This window comes from Mirounga angustirostris, unplaced genomic scaffold (assembly GCF_029215605.1).
Source record: "Mirounga angustirostris isolate CCGP_5_RB_7025 unplaced genomic scaffold, mMirAng1.0.hap1 SCAF_8, whole genome shotgun sequence".
In the NCBI taxonomy this organism is placed as follows: domain Eukaryota; kingdom Metazoa; phylum Chordata; class Mammalia; order Carnivora; family Phocidae; genus Mirounga; species Mirounga angustirostris.
The window spans coordinates 49341897-49361945 of record NW_026991716.1 but is presented as its reverse complement, the minus strand read 5'-3'; the positions used below and the strand labels follow the sequence as shown (position 1 = coordinate 49361945).

Here is a 20049-nt window from a genome sequence, read left to right as displayed (position 1 = left end):
AACAGTACATTAAAAGGATTATTCACCATGACCAAGTGGGATTTATCCCTGGGCTGCAAGGTTGGTTCAACATCCACAAATCAATCAATGTGATACAATACGTTAACAAAAGAAAGAACAAGAATCATATGATCCTCTCAATAGATGCAGAAAAAGCTTTTGACAAAGTACAGCATACTTTCTTGATCAAAACTCTTCAGAGTATAGGCATAGAGGTTACATACCTCAATATCATAAAAGCCATCTATGAAAAACCTACAGTGAATATCATTCTCAGTGGGGAGAAACTGAGGGCTTTTCCCCTAAGGTCAGGAACACGGCAGGGATGTCCACTATCACCACTGCTGTTCAACATAGTATTGGAAGTCCTAGCCACAGCAATGAGACAACAAAAAGAAATAAAAGGCATCCAAATCGGCAAAGAAGATGTCAAATTCTCACTCTTTGCAGATGATATGATACTTTATGTGGAAAACCCCAAAGACTCCACCCCAAAACTGCTAGAACGCATACAGGAATTCAGTAAAGTGGCAGGATATAAAATCAATGCACAGAAATCAGTGGCATTCCTATACACCAAAAACAAGACAGAAGAAAGAGAAATTAAGGAGTCGATCCCATTTACAATTGCACCCAAAACCATAAGATACCTAGGAATAAATCTAAGCAAAGAGACAAAGGATCTGTACTCAAAAAACTATAAAATACTCATCAAAGAAATTGAGAAAGACACGAAGAAATGGAAAAACGTTCCATGCTCATGGATTGGAAGAACAAATATTGTGAAGATGTCAATGCTACCTAGAGCAATCTACACATTCAATGCAATCCCCATCAAAATACCATCCAATTTTTTCAAAGAAATGGAACAAATAATCCTAAAATTTGTATGGAACCAGAAAAGACCCCGCATATCCAGAGGAATGTTGAAAAAGAAAAGCAAAGCTGGTGGCATCACAATTCCGGACTTCCAGCTCTATTACAAAGCTGTCATCATCAAGACAGCATGGTACTGGCACAAAAACAGACACATAGATCAATGGAACAGAATAAAGAGCCCAGAAATGGACCCTCAACTCTATGGTCAACTCATCTTTGACAAAGCAGGAAAGAATGTCCAATGGAACAAAGACAGTCTCTTCAACAAATGGTGTTGGGAAAAATTGGATAGCCACATGCAGAAGAATGAAACTGAACCATTTCCTTATACCACACACAAAAATAGACTCCAAATGGTTGAAAGACCTCAATGTGAGACGGGAGTCCATCAAAATCCTAAAGGAGAACACAGGCAGCAACCTCTTTGACCTCAGCCGAAGCAACTTCTTCCTAGAAACATCGCCAAAGGCAAGGGAAGCAAGGGCAAAAATGAACTATTGGGACTTCATCAAGATAAAAAGCTTTTGCAAAGCAAAGGAAACAGTCAACAAAACCAAAAGACAACCGACAGAATGGGAGAAGATATTTGCAAATGACATATCAGATAAAGGGCTAGTATCCAAAATCTATAAAGAACTCATCAAACTCAACACCCAAAGAACAAAGAATCCAATCAAGAAATGGGCAGAAGACATGAACAGACATTTTTCCAAAGAAGACATCCAAATGGCCAACAGACACATGAAAAAGTGCTCAATATCGCTCGGCATCAGGGAAATCCAAATCAAAACCTCAATGAGATACCACCTCACACCAGTGAGAATGGCTAAAATTAACAAGTCAGGAAACGACAGATGTTGGCGGGGATGCGGAGAAAGGGGCACTCTCCTACACTGTTGGTGGGAATGCAAGCTGGTGCAGCCACTCTGGAAAACAGTATGGACGTTCCTCAAAAAGTTGAAAATAGAGCTACCATATGATCCAGCAATTGCACTACTGGGTATTTACCCCAAAGATACAAATGTAGGGATCCAAAAGGGTACGTGCACCCCGATGTTTATAGCAGCAATGTCCACAATAGCCAAACTGTGGAAAGAGCCAAGATGTCCATTGACAGATGAATGGATAAAGAAGATGTGGTATATATATACAATGGAATATTATGCATCCATCAAAAGGAATGAGATCTTGCCATTTGCAATGACGTGGATGGAACTGGAGGGTATTATGATGAGCGAAATAAGTCAAACAGAGAAAGACATGTATCATATGATCTCACTGATATGAGGAATTCTTAATCGCAGGAAACAAACTGAGGGTTGCTGGAGTAGGGGGTGGGGTGGGAGGGATGGGGTGACTGGGTGATAGACACTGAGGAGGGTATGGTAAGCACTGTGAATTGTGCAAGACTGTTGAATCTCAGATCTGAACCTCTGAAACAAATAATGCAATATATGTTAAGAAAAAAAAAAGAAGATAGCAGGAGGGGAAGAATGAAGGGGGGGAAATCAGAGGGGTAGACAAACCATGAGAGACGATGGACTCTGAAAAACAAACTGGGGGTTCTAGAGGGGAGGGGGATGGGAGGATGGGTTAGCCTGGTGGTGCGTATTGAGGAGGGCACATTCTGCATGGAGCACTGGGTGTTATGCACAAACAATGAATCATGGAACACTACATCTAAAACTAATGATGTAATGTATGGGGATTAACATAAGAATAAAAAAAAAAAAGAAGTGCAAAAAAAAAAAAAATGTAGGTTATCTGTGTGAAGGACATCAACAGTTTAGTCCAGAGTTAGGGTGAGTCAAGGAGAAACAACTTTGTTCCCCACTCACAACATGGTACAAATCTCACGCCCATTTTTGCTGCAGAACTGAGTTGGGTTAGACATCTAATGACTAATGTTAAGCGGGAACAAAAACACATATCTGAACAATAGTAGGCAAGAGTTCAAGAGCAGTGCAGGCTGAATTTATAGCAGATCCTGTCTTACATTTCTATCCCCCAAAAGCAACAAAATCTGCAGCATTATAAGCCTATTTCAACCATCTAAAATTTACATTATCAAATAGCTCTCATGGCTTCTGTGTCTAAAATAGCAACATTCAGATTATTTTAAAGTTGTCAACAGCAATGTATTGGTACTTATTTTACATTTGTGTAACCAAAGGATCCCTTTCGATACTTTTTCAAAACAACTTCTAATTTGAGTTTGAGACATCAAGGAAGCTGGAAACTGGCCAGCAGGTTGTTAAGGATGATCATTTGGCTTGCCTGCTCTGCTACGAAGTTGCAGTTGGCTCTTCTCCTTACTGACATTCAAGCAGAGCACCCCGATGCCTACAGTATTATCAAGTAGAAAATAAAAAGGAAAAGAGAAAATAGCTTTATAATGTCTGATGAGATTGACTTATATAGTAAATGCAATTTTAAAAGTAAAGGGTAGGGCGCCTGGGTGGCTCAGTTGGTTAAGCGACTGCCTTCGGCTCAGGTCATGATCCTGGAGTCCCTGGATCGAGTCCCACATTGGGCTCCCTGCTTGGCAGGGAGTCTGCTTCTCCCTCTGACCTTCCCCCTTCTCATGTACTCGCTCTCTCTCATTCTCTCTCTCTCAAATAAAAATAAATAAATAAATCTTTAAAAAAATAAAAAATTAAAAAAATAAAAAGTAAAGGGTAAAGTTTTCTCGACTTACTGTTGCTTTCTAAAAGGGATTAGAAAAGACCATGAGCAGAAAAATAATAGGCTCAGATCATTTTAGATCGGAGGGTTTAATAATCTCATCCCTCACAGGACTTCATTTGTTGGCTATTATGCCTTTCAAAATCTGTATCTCCAGCCTAGATTTTCCTTCAAATGCCTTGCCCACATTTTAACTGCATATTGGACGTGTCCACTTAAATATTTCTCAGTATCTTGAACTCTGTGTTCCAGTATTTGTCAGGAGAGGCTAGCCTTATTCTGTGAGCACAAACAGCTCCCAACTCTCAAAAGCATAACTATTCTATCTCCAGCTCACACAAGGTCCTACTCTCTTGACTGGGCAAAAATCTGAAGCACCTCTCCTCCATGGTGTGACTCAGGAGTCTCAGCTGCTTTGATTTTGTGGCTCAACCACGTCAACATATGGCCCTCCTGCTTCTCACCAAAGAGGAATTAAAAGACTAGAGAATGGCCCAGGGGTTTCCATGGCTTCGTCCCAAAAATAGCATACATTGCTTCCATCCACACTTCATTAGCCAGAGATAGTTACATGGTCCCTCCTAACTGCAAGGGTGCTGCCAAGTTTAGTTGGTGGTGCATCAGAAAGAAGGAATACGAAATGGAAATGCACACCACATGGCACCATCTTTGGCCAAATTTCCTAGTTCGGATTCCCAGGCCAGAAACCATGGCTTCGTCCAATCTTTTTTTCCATCATTCCCACATGCCATCAATCCATAAGGGGATACCATTAATTCTGCTTGCTCTATGTCTATCAAATCAGTTCACTTTTCTTTTTATATACACATATATATTACTTTTCTTTTTTCCCACCTCCACTCCATAAATTCAAACTCTCATCACACCTCTCTCTGATGGCTGCAACAACTTCCTCACAGGTCTCCCTGTCTTCAGGATTCTTTATCAAATCATTTCTCTGTACAGCAGCCATAGTGATCTTTCTAAAATGCAAACATGATTGTATTGACTTAAGCTCCTGCTAAAACCTTTCCTTAGAAGCCTGTTTCTTTAAAAAAAAAAAGCCCAAATCTGTAAACATGATTCATAAAGCCCTGCATTACCTGGTCAGTGCTTACTTTCTCTAAATTCATCTTTTGCCAACATATACCTTGTAGTGGCTGCAGTGATGTGCCACCCAGGTTCCCCTTCAACTCTGACTCGCTCATTTCACCAGCCACTGAAATGTTGCCAACTGATAGCTCACAGCTGAAGTCCTTTTCCAGAAATTGCCTTCAACCAAAGGAAGTTGCCTCACCCACGGTTACTCCATCATCCTTGTGGCCGCCTTTATCCAAGGTCAATGGAGAACACAAAGGCCCTCTCCTTGCTTCAATCTGTGACAAATTTAAGGAGACATCCCTGTTCCAGAACTCACTAAAGGACAGCCTGAGATCTCTGTCATAAGTCCTCAGGATTCAGCTTCTCCCACTTCTGCCCAGTTCTGCCCCACCCCTCACTCCCTGAGAGGTGTCATCAATTGAGAGCATTCTTCTGATAAGCTCCTACACTGACATCTCTGTCCTAGAGTCTGTTTCCTGGGGAACCTAAAACGTGCCTCAAACTCTATGCTTCAACCATTTGAAATACAGCACCCAGAATATGTTCTTCTTTCTGGACCTTTTTTCATGTGGTGTCTGCGACCTGGAATGCCAATGCCACCTCCCTCATTTTGCCAGAGTCATCCCTACGTATCCTTAAGGACTTGAATGTCACATCATGTCAACAAAGAACATTACATCTACAAAGAAGCCCTCTCATGGAGTCCATGTTAGGTGCTGCATATACATCTTCCCTTCCTCAAAACCCTACTCTCAGATATGCAGTGGCAATGCATTTTAGGTGACATGATGGACTTACAATAAAAATCTGTGATCCCAGTTATTTGGCTCTGGGATTGAAGCCCGGAAAACATAGGCTGTTATTTGTTTATTTTATTCTGAACATATCCCTTACTAGCTCCCTGGGCTCATTAGCACTTCCTGTTAATCTGGGAACCTCTGAATCCCCTGAACTCTGCAGCAGGGCCTTGGGGAGACTGAGTGCTACCCAGATTCCTTCTGCTGCCCCCTTTACCCAATCACTTACAGACCATTTGGATATGGCAACAACCTGAAGGCTAGAATTCCTTCAGGGATCTTCAGCTTCTCCTGTGTTACATCTTCCCCTTCACTTCTCTCACCAACCTCAATGTCAGGGGCTGACTCTCTACATCCTCTTCCAACATCCTGAGACCTCTCTACACCTGGCATAGAGAGTCTACCTCTTTGATCCAATCTTTCACTTATCTTTCAGTATCCTAAGGGATGATAAAGTAATTTAGAAAATTATTTCCTCTCTTACAGTCTGTTGCAGGGCTACTAACTTCCTAAAAGGGTCAAGAAAGTCAACTTTTTAAAATTTAAGACTGATCAGTGGCCTCTTTTCTAAGTGATACCCTCCTTTTCCTTCCCTGGAGCAGGGAGCCTGGCAGCTCAGCATGAGGTGGGTGAAAGCTACAGGAAAAAACACATTTAGGAAGAATATGAAAATGTGTGGGTTTAATATTTGCCAAGAATTATCCCACCTTACATCTATTCATGTGTCTGACACTCCAGAGTGTTTCCTGTCAGCTGTAAGCATTTTGATTTGTCTTTGCAAAGTCAGTGACTAGTATAGTACAAAGCACATGGCAGGTGCTCAAACATTATTTGTTGAAAGACATTCAGGGTATCTCTACCTCCAAGTTCAGGTCTATTATGATGCTTCTCCTGTCCTGAAGAGCTCCATCTGTTTATCTCTTTAAACTCTTACCTCTGCTCTCCTTTAATTTAAGTAAAATTCATCCTCTAAAACACCAGTCTCCTCTGTTTTCGCCAGTAATCCATGCATTTGAGTATGTAGTAAAACAAAAAAAGCTAGATCTTTGTACACACAGTAAACATACTGTTATTTTTAGCACTGGTTTACATTTGTGGTATATATTTTATATACTTATTTTTTATGTTTATTATTTTTTTGTCTTATTCAACTATTGCCCCAGACTTTCCACTAGACTCCAAACTGCTAAAGATAGAAAATTATTTTTTCTCTCTTTTGTATCATCTGTCTTTGGTATAATTTTTTTCTGCCTACAATATAAAAACTAATGTTAACCAGCACACAAATATTTAAGTAAGGGAATTAGACTTCGGGACTATAAATAACTTCCAATATTTATTCCAATTAGGTACTGAGGTACACAAGAATTTCTAAGCCTGGCTAAGGCTACATAGTTGTGATCATAAAAATAATAGTGGGTGCCTGGGTGGCTCAGTCTGTTAAGCATCTGCCTTCCACTCAGGTCATGATCTCAGGGTCCTGGGATTGAACCCCACGTCGGGCTCTCTGCTCAGCAGGGAGTCTGCTTCTCTCTCTCCCTGTCTCTCTCTTTCTCTCAAATAAATAAATAAAATCTTTAAAAATAATAATAGCTAAGATTTATTGAGCTATGACTACTATGAGCCAGTCTACTTATTAAGAATACTACTTTGGGGCACCTGGGTGGCTCAGTCAGTTGAGCGACCAACACTTGATTTCAGCTCAGGTCGTGATCTCTAGGTTGTGAGATCAAATCTCCACACTGGATGTGGAGCCTGCTTAAGATTCTCTCCCCCTCTTCCCTTGCCCCTCCTCCACTGCTCTCTCTAAAAAAAAAAAAAAAAATACTACTTCACAGCATCTTAGAAGGTTACTGCTGTAGATGTTCTCATTTTACAGGTGAGTCTAAATAACTTGTCCAAAGACACATAGGCTAAGTGTCAAAATCATAATTCAAGCTAAGACAGGGTAGTTCAGAATTCATACTTGTACTGCAGTACAATACCAGCTACTTTCTGCATATCTGAATGACCTGATATTACTAGGAAACACTCTTCCTACTCTACCCACTTAGTTGTCTAATATGATGGAAGGGTTATAATTGTCACACACTATAGCTGCTTAAATGGATCCTAAGTAAATAGTACTTGACCTCCATTTGGAGTCTTCTGCTTTAAACCCAGTCAAACTCTTCTTAGGGTATGCTTTAACAGAACTTTCCACAACACATTCCAAATGACTCTAATGAACCACACTGCTTAATAAGTCTAAGCTAAGCTAAAGTGCACTGGAAAACCTGATCTGAACATCATTAAAACACATGCTCACTAGGAGTACAGAATGCTGCTGGAAACAATACATGATGAAATCTATAAAAGGGGGCCATTTATCTCTAAGCATGGCAGTGGCTACCCAGACTAACAGGCTGTGTTTTAATATCATATCAGTCAGTTACACTTCTTTTAGTTACCAGTAACAGAATTCAACTTGAACTAGTTTAAGCAAAAACAAGGACATTTATTAAAAACGTGCATGGAGAGCTTATGCAGGCAGGGAGCCAGGTAGCCCTTTGGAAATCAATGGAACCAGTGGCTACAAGGCCAGAAGAAATGCAGATTAACCACTCTCATCTCATTTTCTTCCATGCATTTCCTTCTTTGGTCACTCATTGCAAATCACATTTTTTTTAATTTGCCTATATCCACTGTGGAAAATAGCTCTGAAAGCTTCTGAGATTGTCCAATTTCTTGCCACCTATATAAAAGAATGAATTCTCTCTAGTCAAATTTGAAATCTCTGGAGAAGTCAGTTGGTCTAGCCTGAGACATGTACCCATCATGACCAGTTAAATATGGACTGATGTAGGTTCTTGAGCGGGGGTTTCATTTTTGTACAATTGAATGGTGACCTGGAGATATCACCATAACATTTGTATGTACACCACAGCTCCCACATGACTATGTATTTGGTCAGTGTATAGGGAGAAGGGCTGGTGAATTCGTAGAAAAGAGGGTATGAGATAGATAAATTAATAGGTGTTCAGCTCAAACAGGGAAGAAGGGAAGCATATCTATAATTCTCAAACATGCCTAGGTATGTCATAGATTTTGAAGGCATAAAAGAAGAACGGTATTCTAAATCACAACCTCAAACACCATCTTCCTGAGCATGAATGAGCATATACATGGTGTTCCTTTTCCTTCACTTGGGCTACTCTAGATGCAGAGTTTGGCTGAGTATGAATAAGACTAAACTAAAAACAAAGGATAAAGACCTCTCATGGGGCTTGTTCTTAGTGATGTTCTTAGTAATATGAGAAAAGGCACAGAAAACTAATCTTTGCTTAATCCTCAAACAACACTATAAAGTGTTCTATAGTATCTCCATTTAGCAGATGTGAAAACAGAGACTCAGAGAGACAATAACTTCCCCCAATTTAATAAGCACTAAATTTAAACTCAGTCCAGACTTAGCCCAAAGACTGTACTTTTTGGTTTGTTTGTTTTTACCACAGAAATGCATTTCAGAATATAAAAAGAAAAGAAAAGAAAAAACTCAAGCTCTGACGAATTTTGGTGAGAAAATATAAAATACAAATAATATAATAAATTGTATAGGGGAAGAAAATATCAGCATTAGAGCAAGAAAGGGGAAAGCCCTAGGTAATGAGGCTCATGAAGTAGAAGAGGGACCACATAGGTAACCGTGTGCAGTGATGGAATCTGTAAGACATACTTGTTCAGAAATTCCATTGAACATTTCCTAGGAAAATAATGTCATATAACTCAAGACTTGGACAGCTTGGTTAATGACTAGTTTCTAGTGAACTTTGAAGCTCTGACCACAGTTTCCTGGGCCAACTGGCCAGGGATAATGACTTCATACAATCATTTACGCTTGGTGAAACATGGGTTGGTACATATTAATCAGAGAGTCTCAGGGTATAAATTCCAGGAAGGTTCTGAGATGTCATTTGATAAGGGAGGCAGTGGAATACTCAGTTCACAGATAAGGAAACTGAAGCCCAAGCAGAGCCAGTGACTTGGCCACACTCACACCAAGAACCAAAGATAGAATCAGTGTCCTAACTTCTACTCGGTCCACCGAGAAGAAGTCCTGTGAGAGAACAGAGCCAAGCTGTCAAGTGTTGGGTGATGAGCCCCAGTCACAGTCAGGGCCAAACCTAAGGTAGGGTGAGAGTGTCCATAAATACGGACAAGCCTGTGTTGGTAGGGGAGAGGACCCTGGACCTGTGGGTCTTCATGTGGTCTGAGGTCAAAGTAGCTGTTCTGAGTTTAAGCAAGTTATTAAAATACAATTCAGAGCCTCTAGATGTACTCAGATTTTCTGAAATAGTCATGTTCAACTTTTGTTCAGTTCTGAAAATAGTCTAATGTTCTTATACTGGGAAAAACAATTGGATGGAAGCTTCCAGTTTACCAAGGTCAACCTCTTCCTCAACACAGGTTGTTGCCATATGCTGATCTACTCTCTCAACTCCTTCCCTTGGTAGGAACTTGTTACCCCCTCTCTTCTGAAACTTTTAAATAATACAATAAAACATGATTCCATGAACTCCCTCACTCTGGCACTAATCCAACCCTCCTGTTCCACACTGAACAAGTCTAGATATATAGGCACACCTCAGAGATATTGCAGATTCAGTCCCAGACCACCATAATAAAGTGAATATCACAATAAAGTGAGTCAAATGAATTTTTTTACTTCCCAGTGCAATAAAAGTTATATTTGCAGTATACTGTAGTCTTTTAAGTGTGCAATAGCATTATGTCTGAAAAAGCAATGTACATACCTTCATTTAAAAATACTTTATTGCTAAAAAAATGCTAACCATCATCTGAGCTTTCAGCGAGTCATAATGTTTTTGCTGGTGGAGGATCTTGCCTCCATGTTGATGGCTGCTGACTTACCAGGGTGGTGGTTGCTGAAGGTGGGGGTGGCTGTGGCAATTTTTTAAAATAAGACAACAGTAAAGTTTGCCTCATCAAGTCACTCTACCTTTCACAGACAATTTCTTTGTAGCATGTGATGTTATTTGATAGCATTGTACCCACAGTAGAATTCTTTTAAAATCAGAGTCCCATCCTGTCAAAACATGCTGCTGCTTTATCAACTAAGTTTATTTAATATTCTAAATTCTTAGTTGTCATTTCAACAATCTTCATAGCATTTTCACCAGGAGTACTTTCCATCTCAAGCAACCACTTTCTTTGCTCATCCATAGAAAGCAACTCCTTAGCCATTCAAGTTTTATCATGAGCTTGCAGCAACTCAGGCACATCTTCAGTCTCTACTTCTAATCCCAGTTCTCTTGCTATTTTACACTCCATCAGCAACTACATCTTCCATGGAAGTCTTGAACCCCTCAAAGTCCTCCATGAGGGTTGGAATCTACTTCTTCCAAGTGCCCATTAGTGTTGATATTTTGACCTCTGCCCATGAATCACAAATGTTCTTAATGGTATCGAGAATGGTGAATCCTTTACAGAAGGTTTTCAATTTAGTTTGCCCAGAGCCCTAAGAGAAATCACTGTCTAGGGCAGCTACATTCTTACAAGATGTATTTCTTAAATAATAAGACTTAAAAGTTGAAATTACTCCTTGATCCATGGGCTGCAGAATGTTGTGTTAGCAGACATGAAAATAATGTTAGTCTCATTGTACATCTTCATCAGAGCTCTTGGATGACTAGGTGCATTGTCAATGAGCAGTAATATTTTGAAAGGAATCTTTCTTCCTGAGTAGTAGGTTTCAATAGTATACCTACAATATGCAGTCAACCATGTCATAAACAGATGTGCTGTCATCCAGGCTTTGTTGTTCCATTTATAGAGCACAGGCAGAGTAGATCTAGCATAATTCTTAAGGGCCCTAGGATTTTTATGAACAGTGCATGAACACTGGCCTCAACCTAAAGTCACCAACTGCGTTAGCCTCCAACAAGAGAGTCAGCCTATCCTTGGTAGCTTTGAAGCCAGGCATTGACTTTTCCTCTCTAGCTATGAAAGTCCTAGATGACACCTTCTTCCAATATAAGGCTGTTTCATCCACAGTGAAAATCTTCTGTTTTGTGTAACACCTTCATTAATTAGCTAGCTCTTCTGAACAATTTGCTGCATGGTCTACATCAGCACTTGCTTCTGCTTCACCTTGCACTTTGATGTTGTGGAATTGGCTTCTTTCCTTAAGCCTCATGAACCCACCCCTGCTGGCTTCAAACTTTTCTTTGGCAGCTTCCTCACCTCTCTTGGCCTTCAGAGAATTGAAGAGAGTTAGGGTCTTGCTCTGGATTAGGCTTTGGCTTAAGGGAATGTTGTGACTGGTTTGATTTTCCATCCAGGCCACAAAATCTTTCTCTATATCAGCAATAAGGCTGCCTTGCTTTCTTATCATAAGTGTATTCACTGAAATAGCACTTTTAATTTCCTTTGCCTTCATTCACAACCTGGCTATTTGGTGTAAGAGACCTAACTTTCAACCTACCTTGGTTTTTGACATGCTTTCCTTACTAGGCTTAATTATTTCTACCTTTGATTTAAAGTGAGAGAGGTGCAGCTCTTGCTTTCACTTGAACACTTAGAGGACAGTGGAGCAGTCAGAACACGCACGACATTTATCAACTAAGTTCACCATCTTATCTGGGCATGGTTCACAGTGCCCCAAAACAATTACAAAGTAATATCAAAGATCATTGATCATAGATAACCATAGTAAATATAATAATAATGAAAAAGTTTTACCAAAATGTTACACAGACACACAAAGTGCACAAATTGTGCTAGAAAAATGGTACAATAAACTTGCTCGATGCAGGGTGGCCACAGGCCTATAATTTAAAAAAAAAAAAAACACAATATCTGTGAACCACAATAAAATGAGGTGTGCTGATAGCCATCAACCATTCTGTTTTTCACTTTTAGTATAGTATTTAATAAATTACAAGCTGTTCAACACTTTATTATAAAATAAACTTTGTGTTAAATGTTTTTTTCCCAATTGTAGGCTAATGTAAGTGTTCTAAGCACATTTAAAATAGGCTAGGCTAAGCTTTGATGTTTGCTAGATTAGATGTGTTAAATAAAATTTTAACTTAGGATATTTTCAACTAATGATGGAAGTTGTAAATTGTTTCCCTTCTTAAGAGCTAAGAAATCCTTACTAGAAGACCCCAAGTAGACTTCCTCTTAAATACCATTGACCTGAATTAGTTCTATGCCCCTTCTTAAGAAACCAATGACAGTAGGTTCCAAAAACACTAAGAACCAGGACAAGTAAGTTTTCAGTTTTGGAAGCAAAATACTGGGAGGAGAGTATTTCTTTTCAGCAGTTAAAAAAAAAAAGTGTGTGTGTGTGTGTGTGTGTGTGTTGGGGGGATTAGTAGGAAGGAAAGATGTGGTAGAACACAAATGGTGTTAACATTGCAAGAAGACTGTGTTTGGGGAACCCTCTGTCTAAATGAGCAATTGGAGTCAGCAAAAACAACATGTCAGCACCATGTGGAGGCCCAATCTTGCATGATTCTGTGAAAGAAATAACACATTAATGTAGCCAGAGTGATCTTCTCACCAGATGATCACTTTCCTAGAACTGGGGACTGACCATAGAACCATGGGACAACCCAGAGTACTTGGTTGACCCAAACATAAGATTGAATGTCAAGATACTGTGAATGGGAGAAAGAGAGGATAGGGATGAAGGGGATGAAGTTCCTTCTACAAACTTAGGAAGCCTGGTGAGAGTGGTACTGTGAACTCTGACTCATTTTAGCAACCAAAGAGGAGTTCAGATATTTTTGAGGAAAGCACTCCAAAGCTCAGAGTTTCTTACAGTGCAGAGCCCAAGGCATGATCCCACTTGCTCAGGGATAAGGGGAGTACTGGGGACCTGAGTTGGTTTGGACAGCCAGAGAGAATGGTTCTTCAAGAAAAAGAAGAGTACAGAGGAAAGAATTGTCAAAGGGCTGACTTGCAACAGTTCAGGGCAGAGGCCATCACAGATTTCATTTTGAATGTAAGCTACCATTTAATTATGGCTACCTGGAACTCTGAATGGAGGACTCTAAAGCCAAACCTAAACTCCACAGCTCAAGACCATGATCTGGAAAAGGATTCTTCTGTGAGTACAGGATGGGAGATGGGGGAGACTATGTCAGAGGTTTACCATTCTGGCAGGAAGGAGTTGTCTGAAACCTTTACACCTTGGATCTGTACAAAGGCTTACATATACCATCACACTGGTGTTCATTGGTCTGCCCTAAATATTTGAAAAGAAGCTTAGATTATTCTAGTCATCAAAATGAAAAAAAAAAAGTGTGCTTATAATTCAGATGCTAGTGATAAAGTATAGGAATATGTCTATTTGTGTGTGTATATGTATGTGAGGAAAAGAAAGTATGTGTGTGTGTCTGTGAGAAAGAGAGAGAGAGAGAGCTGGGAAGTAAGTTTGGAAGCACTTAGAGACTTGGGGAATGTGACTGGATTAAAAATGAAGGACTCGTTTGACAACCCATCTTGGCAGCTCTCATGCCCTCAGAGGTGGCTGGGAAGTGTTTGCCAGGAAAATCTTCATGGAGCTTGGGTCTGGCTGGCCCTGAAGAGGAGAAAAGTTCTCTTTGTAGGAAATATCTGAAACTCATTCCCCGGGGCAGTTCAACAAAGCAGAAGCTTATAAAGTGAACAAAGCAATTTTCTTAGTAAAGTTCTGGCTCTAAGCATAAATGGAAGTGGAACGCAAACTGAAAGGACCATTCAGTCAGCTGCAGGTTTCCATTTATATTTTCTATTAATTGTAGAGATAAAGCACTTACCGAGGAAATGGTCTGACATGTAATATTTTTAATAAGCCTAAGAAGGTGTCTTATGAAACAAAAATGACTTTGGGTTTCAGGGTTGATATGCAAACCTTAGCCTCACATATTCTGTTCCATTTAAATCCTCTGAAGTAAGTACAACTCTCATGTAGCCAGTCAATAGAAACTGAAAAGTTTTCTGGGCATTTTTCCAGAAAGTCAAGTGTATTTTCAATCAACAGCACTTTTCACTGTTTCTCCCAATATCACTACCTACTTCTAAGATACAGTGGAAAGCACAGGTCACCTTCAACATAGCTTATTATTCAATATGTAACCAGAGTTAGGTTAGAAGGGCTCTGAGGAAAGAAACCATTTTTATTTAGGAAAATCAATAAGCTACTTGGCTGGGGAGGGAGAAGTTCTAAAAAGAGATATTAACATAGATGCATAAAAATGAAGAAGCAATCTGAGCATGGAATGGAGCTAAAGAGTCAAAAAAAATAGGAGAAGAACCCCAAGCTCCAAGGTAGAAACTGAAAACACTGATTTGACATAGATAGTTCATTCCCTTTTAAGAACAGGGAAGTCTAACATCCAAATTAAATAGTCTGCCATTTGATACCATGCTAAATGTCCTTGTCTCCCCCATCCTTCAACATTACCCACAAATCTCCAGTAAATGACCTTTGCATACTTTGTTGGAGGGGACTTTTATTTGGACATCATCAAGTAAACTGATGGTAACCCACACTGAGAGTACAGCAGCAAGATAAAGAGTGGAGCATGAATATTCCATAGGAGCTGGGAACTTGTTCTAGAGGAGGTTAGGAAAGAAGTCCTTGAGAATTCACAGGGAACTTGGAGAGGGCATTGAATTTCTACCTGCAAGTGTCTGTGTCCAAGCCAGTCTTAACTAGAGGTGGCATTGGATATATAATATTGTGAAATTGATCTAGCAAATGTGTTCTGAAATGGTGAATGAATCACATGAGGCTTCCTTGACTCTTTAGGGAACAGGGTGGCATAGGAGCAGTTTCCAACATCAGAGTGGTAAAGCACTCCAAGGAAAAGGACTGAAAGACAGCTGGCAAACCACTGAAATATACATAATCTTGAAATCCTCTTCTATCATGATGGAGTGCTAAGTGAGGCAGAATTTCTTTGAAAAGAAAAAAAATACATTAGTTCTCCATAGTTTAAGAAGCAAGTCACCTCGGGGCACCTGGGTGGCTCAGTCGTTAAGCGTCTGCCTTCGGCTCGGGTCACGGTCCCAGGGTCCTGGGATCGAGCCCCGCATCGGGCTCCCTGCTCGGCGGGAAGCCTCCTTCTCCCTCTCCCACTGCCCCTGCTTGTGTTCCCTCTCTCGCTGTGTCTCTCTCTGTCAAATAAATAAAAATAAAATCTTAAAAAAAAAAAAAAAAGAAGAAGAAGCAAGTCACCTCCAGGCAGATTTTGTTAACTGGGGAAGAATTGCTTGAGCAATATGCCGCCCGTCAAGATTGGCTGAGCAAAGTGGAATCTAGGTTCCCAAAGGGGGATCATCGTGTGTGAAGGAGTCTTTGGGCAAAGGGAACCAGAGCACAATGTCAAGATATGGGCATTCAGATTTCCCACACATAGGGCAAGCGCAGACTTGAGCTCTCAATCTTAAAAATAAAAGACTTGAAACTATTTGCAGCCCAAGCTGGTGGAGAGGTTCCCACATGTTACGATTTCTCTTCAGTAGGTCCTGGCGATGTGCCCTTAAAGAAGGGGATGTGTTTTCCAAGGGAGCGTTCTCTGGCATGTAGCAGGAGAAAAATGGAAAAGCACTTATATAAAGAAATTTGGCACAAAAAAGAGACCAAATTCAAGTCCAATCCTGCCACATCCTATCTAGCCTTGAGGTTTAATCTCTGTCAGCCTCAGCTTACTTCTCAGCATTACTGCGGCAAAAACGTTCACCTTGTATGACTTTGGGAATGATTAAATTAAAATGAGGTGAAATATATATAAAGGAGTCTGTCTCTGATCTTGGGCCTTTCAGGAGCTCATAATAGATGCTAGTTCTTTCACTCCTTGGTCTCAATTGGCATATGGAAGAAAAATAAAGAACACAAACTGCTCCTTTAATCATTCCAATTTTCCCTTCTGTATATTTAACTTAAGATCTAGGCTAAATTATTAATATTTACAACCAAAACAATGGTGAGCCCTTTTCTCTTCTTCAAAGTTCGGTAGTATATTGCCAGTTCTAGATCATTTACTAGTTCTAGCGTATACTTAGCCTAACTGTATTCAGTTTAATTACATTATTCACCCTTATTCGACTGATATAAAAACACTTAATATAGGTTCTCTCTTTCCGCCCCACCGTCAGTAAAACAATGTCATCACATGCTTATCTTAGCCATGAAGGACATCCCTGTTCTTCCTGCTTAACTATTATACTGATCTAAGAATCTACAGTTATCAAAAGTTCTCCTGCATAGTAATAGCACATAGATTTTATTTTAAAAGCAGATTCCTGGGGCGCCTGGGTGGCTCAGTTGGTTGAGCGACTGCCTTCGGCTCGGGTCATGATCCTGGAGTCCCGGGATCGAGTCCCGCATCGGGCTCCCTGCTCAGCGGGGGGTCTGCTTCTCCCTCTGCCCTCTTCCCTCTCGTGCTCTCTGTCTCTCATTCTCTCTCTCTCAAATAAATAATAAATAAAAAATCTTAAAAAAATTAAAAAAATTAAAAAAAATAAAAAGCAGATTTCTGGGCCCCACTTCATATATTCTAATTCAATAGGTATGGAAAAGGAACAGAAAATGACCTTTTAAAAAAGCACTCTCACTCGTTCTTATACAAGTGGTCTTGGTCACTGTGAAAGATACCACCAGAACTGTAAGAGACCCAGAGAGCTGAAATATGCCATATTTCCACAATTACTCTGTTCCTCAGTTTTAGAATGCAGAGTTGAATTTCTTAAAACTGAGTAATAAATTCACATAATTATTTTAGTTGGAAGGAAACTAAGAGAAGAAAAATCTAGTATGGCACATATCTTGCAGATGAAAAAAAACTGAGCCTCATAAAGGTAGACTGATGGGTACCCAAGAAGTCACAGCTAGTTTATCTGGAAAGTTCTTACCTAAGACTGCTCCATTTTCTCGCCTACGTGAGTATGGCACCTCAATGTCCACTTTTGCAATAAATATAATGTTAGGAATAATTATTTGTGTGTGTGTGTTTGTGTTTGTCAAAGACGAAATCTTCTCTAAACAAGCTTAAGACATTAAAAATAATTAAATATTATCAATTTAAAATGCACTCTAATACTATAAATATCGGCTGCTCTGAGATAAATGTTGCTTTCAAGTAACTTATTTCACATGCCTTTTCATTGTTTTATCCACATGATGACATTATTTTTTTTCCTTCTTCTCGAGGAAAAGAAAATCAAAGGGAACTATAATTTCCAACTAACTCATGTTTATCGCAGGTTAGGGTAGGTCCTTCAACAAAAATTACTAGAGCAGTTCAATACATTTCTGTTTAGAGGTTCAGCTCTTTTTCTGCAAGTAAAATCTGTGCTTAGTGGTAGGACTAGAAACTTGGAGGAAAACATACATATTTAAATTTTCTTCCGCTTAGAAAAATCTGGACTCCGGTGCTTAAGTGAGGCTGAACAATTCCAAATAAATCCATTAGAAAAAATGTTTGTAAGAAATTAAGGTGTATTCGTTAAAGTATAAATTAAAGAAGAAAAACTGATTTCTGGTCAAATAAATTGAGAAGAACATTCTAAAACGTGAGGGGAAAATAATGTTGAATTTTACAACATACCACAGAAATATAAAGTCCCCAACATGTAATATATGTTTTAAACAAATTCAGTAATATTTCCTAATTACTATTCAATTATTCCAAGGACTCTAGACTTGCTCTAAGCAAAACAATCTCTTCTTCTTGCAAATGAAGTTATCTTCTCACACAGTTCATTTAATTTCTAGGAGATAAAGGTTCTTTCAAATGTGGAAATCTATGGCAGTCCAGAAGGATTTTTGGTCCCAATCCTAACTGCAGAATTTCCTCTTTGTCCAATAAATAAAATTCTGAAAATATTCCTTTATTACTTAAGCTTTCAACTAATCTTCCTTCTTGCACTTTACTTCAGAGACCATAGAGAACGATATTCAATAGACTTTCCATTTTTTCCAAATTGAAATATCACAAGAAAATAAGTCCTATTCGGTTTGCACAATGAAAATTAAAAAAAAGGCTTTACAGAGAAAGATGTCATAGCTCTGTAAAGGTTGATAGTCAAGCTTTAGAATAATTACCTGTTTTCTTTCCTCTGAATTGAATTAACTGTGAGACATGTTCAACCTTGTATCTTTGAACTCCCCATGTGAATGAGCTCCAGTTACCCATTGCAGTAACTGGCTTTATAATGGATTCTGGTTCCTTCTCTTCCCTAGCTAACTTCCTCACTCCCTCACCAGTGTTCCCTGTGATCATTTTCCAGAGAAACTATTTACACTAAATCTTTCTCAGAAGCTGCTTCCCAGGGAACCCAAATAGACAACCTCAACATCTGTCCATTCCATATCACTGTTCTCACCCTCTTCCTCCTCACAGACAGCCATTGTGCTCCTAAGCGACTCAGGGCACTGAATGCTGGTACCAACCAAACTAGAAGCACCCAATTCTCCATGTTCTCTCCATAACCAACATTTGCCCTTCCTGTACTCTTGCTCTTAAGACTGATTTTTGCTGAGAAACTGAATAAATAGGTTATACCATGATGTTCAGATGCAGTTTGTTTTGGTAGAAATAACACAGTAGGAAAATCAAAAGACCCTGTTCGTGGTTTATCATTCACTACTTTGGTGACCTCCGTCAAATTATTCTTGTGGTTCAAGTTTTCCATCAATGAAATGAAGCTTGTTTCAAAGCTCAGACCTTCAAAGGTGGAGAAGAGCCCAGGGATATGAGTCCTAATGCATTGCTGGTGGGAATAATAATGGGTATGTCCACTCTAAAGAGCAGCATTCTGAGAGGATTTAGTCAAATTAAGTACATAAGTACTTATGATTAAACCACTCAAATCCTGGGTACATATCTCAGAGAAATTCTCACAAAGATCCACAAGGGAGCATATGTAAGGCTGTGCATCACAACCATACCTGATAGAGGAAAACAACCTGAAAGACCACCAGTGGACAGGTGGGTACGATATGTGATGAAAGCATACCATGCAGCTGTGAGGAAACAATCCATCTGACATTTACAGAGCATTGTAAATAGAACTTAAAACCTGGGGGCTCAGTAGGTTAAGCTTCTGACTCTTGATTTTGGTTCGGGTCATGATCTCAGGGTTGTGGGATCGAGCCCCAAGTCCAGCTCCATGCTCAGCGGGGTGTCTGCTTGAGGTTCTCTCCCACTGCCCCTCCCCCTCTCTCAAATAAATAAATCTTTTTTTTTTTTTTTTTTTTAAGATTTTATTTATTTATTTGACAGAGAGAGACACAGCGAGAGAGGGAACACAAGCAGGGGGAGTGGGAGAGGGAGAAGCAGGCTCCCCGCAGAGCAGGGAGCCCGATGCGGGACTCGATCCCGGGACCCTGGGATCATGACCTGAGCTGAAGGCAGTCGTTTAACCAACTGAGCCACCCAGGCACCCTCAAATAAATAAATCTTAAAAAAACTTAAAAACCATAGTGATGGGTGAAAAAAAAAGATTATAAACAATATCATTTATGATTCTTATATATGCAGACAAAAACAATGCACATCTTCAAAACATGTAAGTAGAGACTACACATTAA

General features: G+C 39.7%; 1 pseudogene; it reads right to left on the bottom strand.

The window, feature by feature from the left end:
* Positions 1 to 10304: 10304 nt before the first annotated feature.
* On the bottom strand, positions 10305 to 18867 carry LOC123836415 (tigger transposable element-derived protein 1-like; annotated as a pseudogene).
* Positions 18868 to 20049: the final 1182 nt, after the last annotated feature.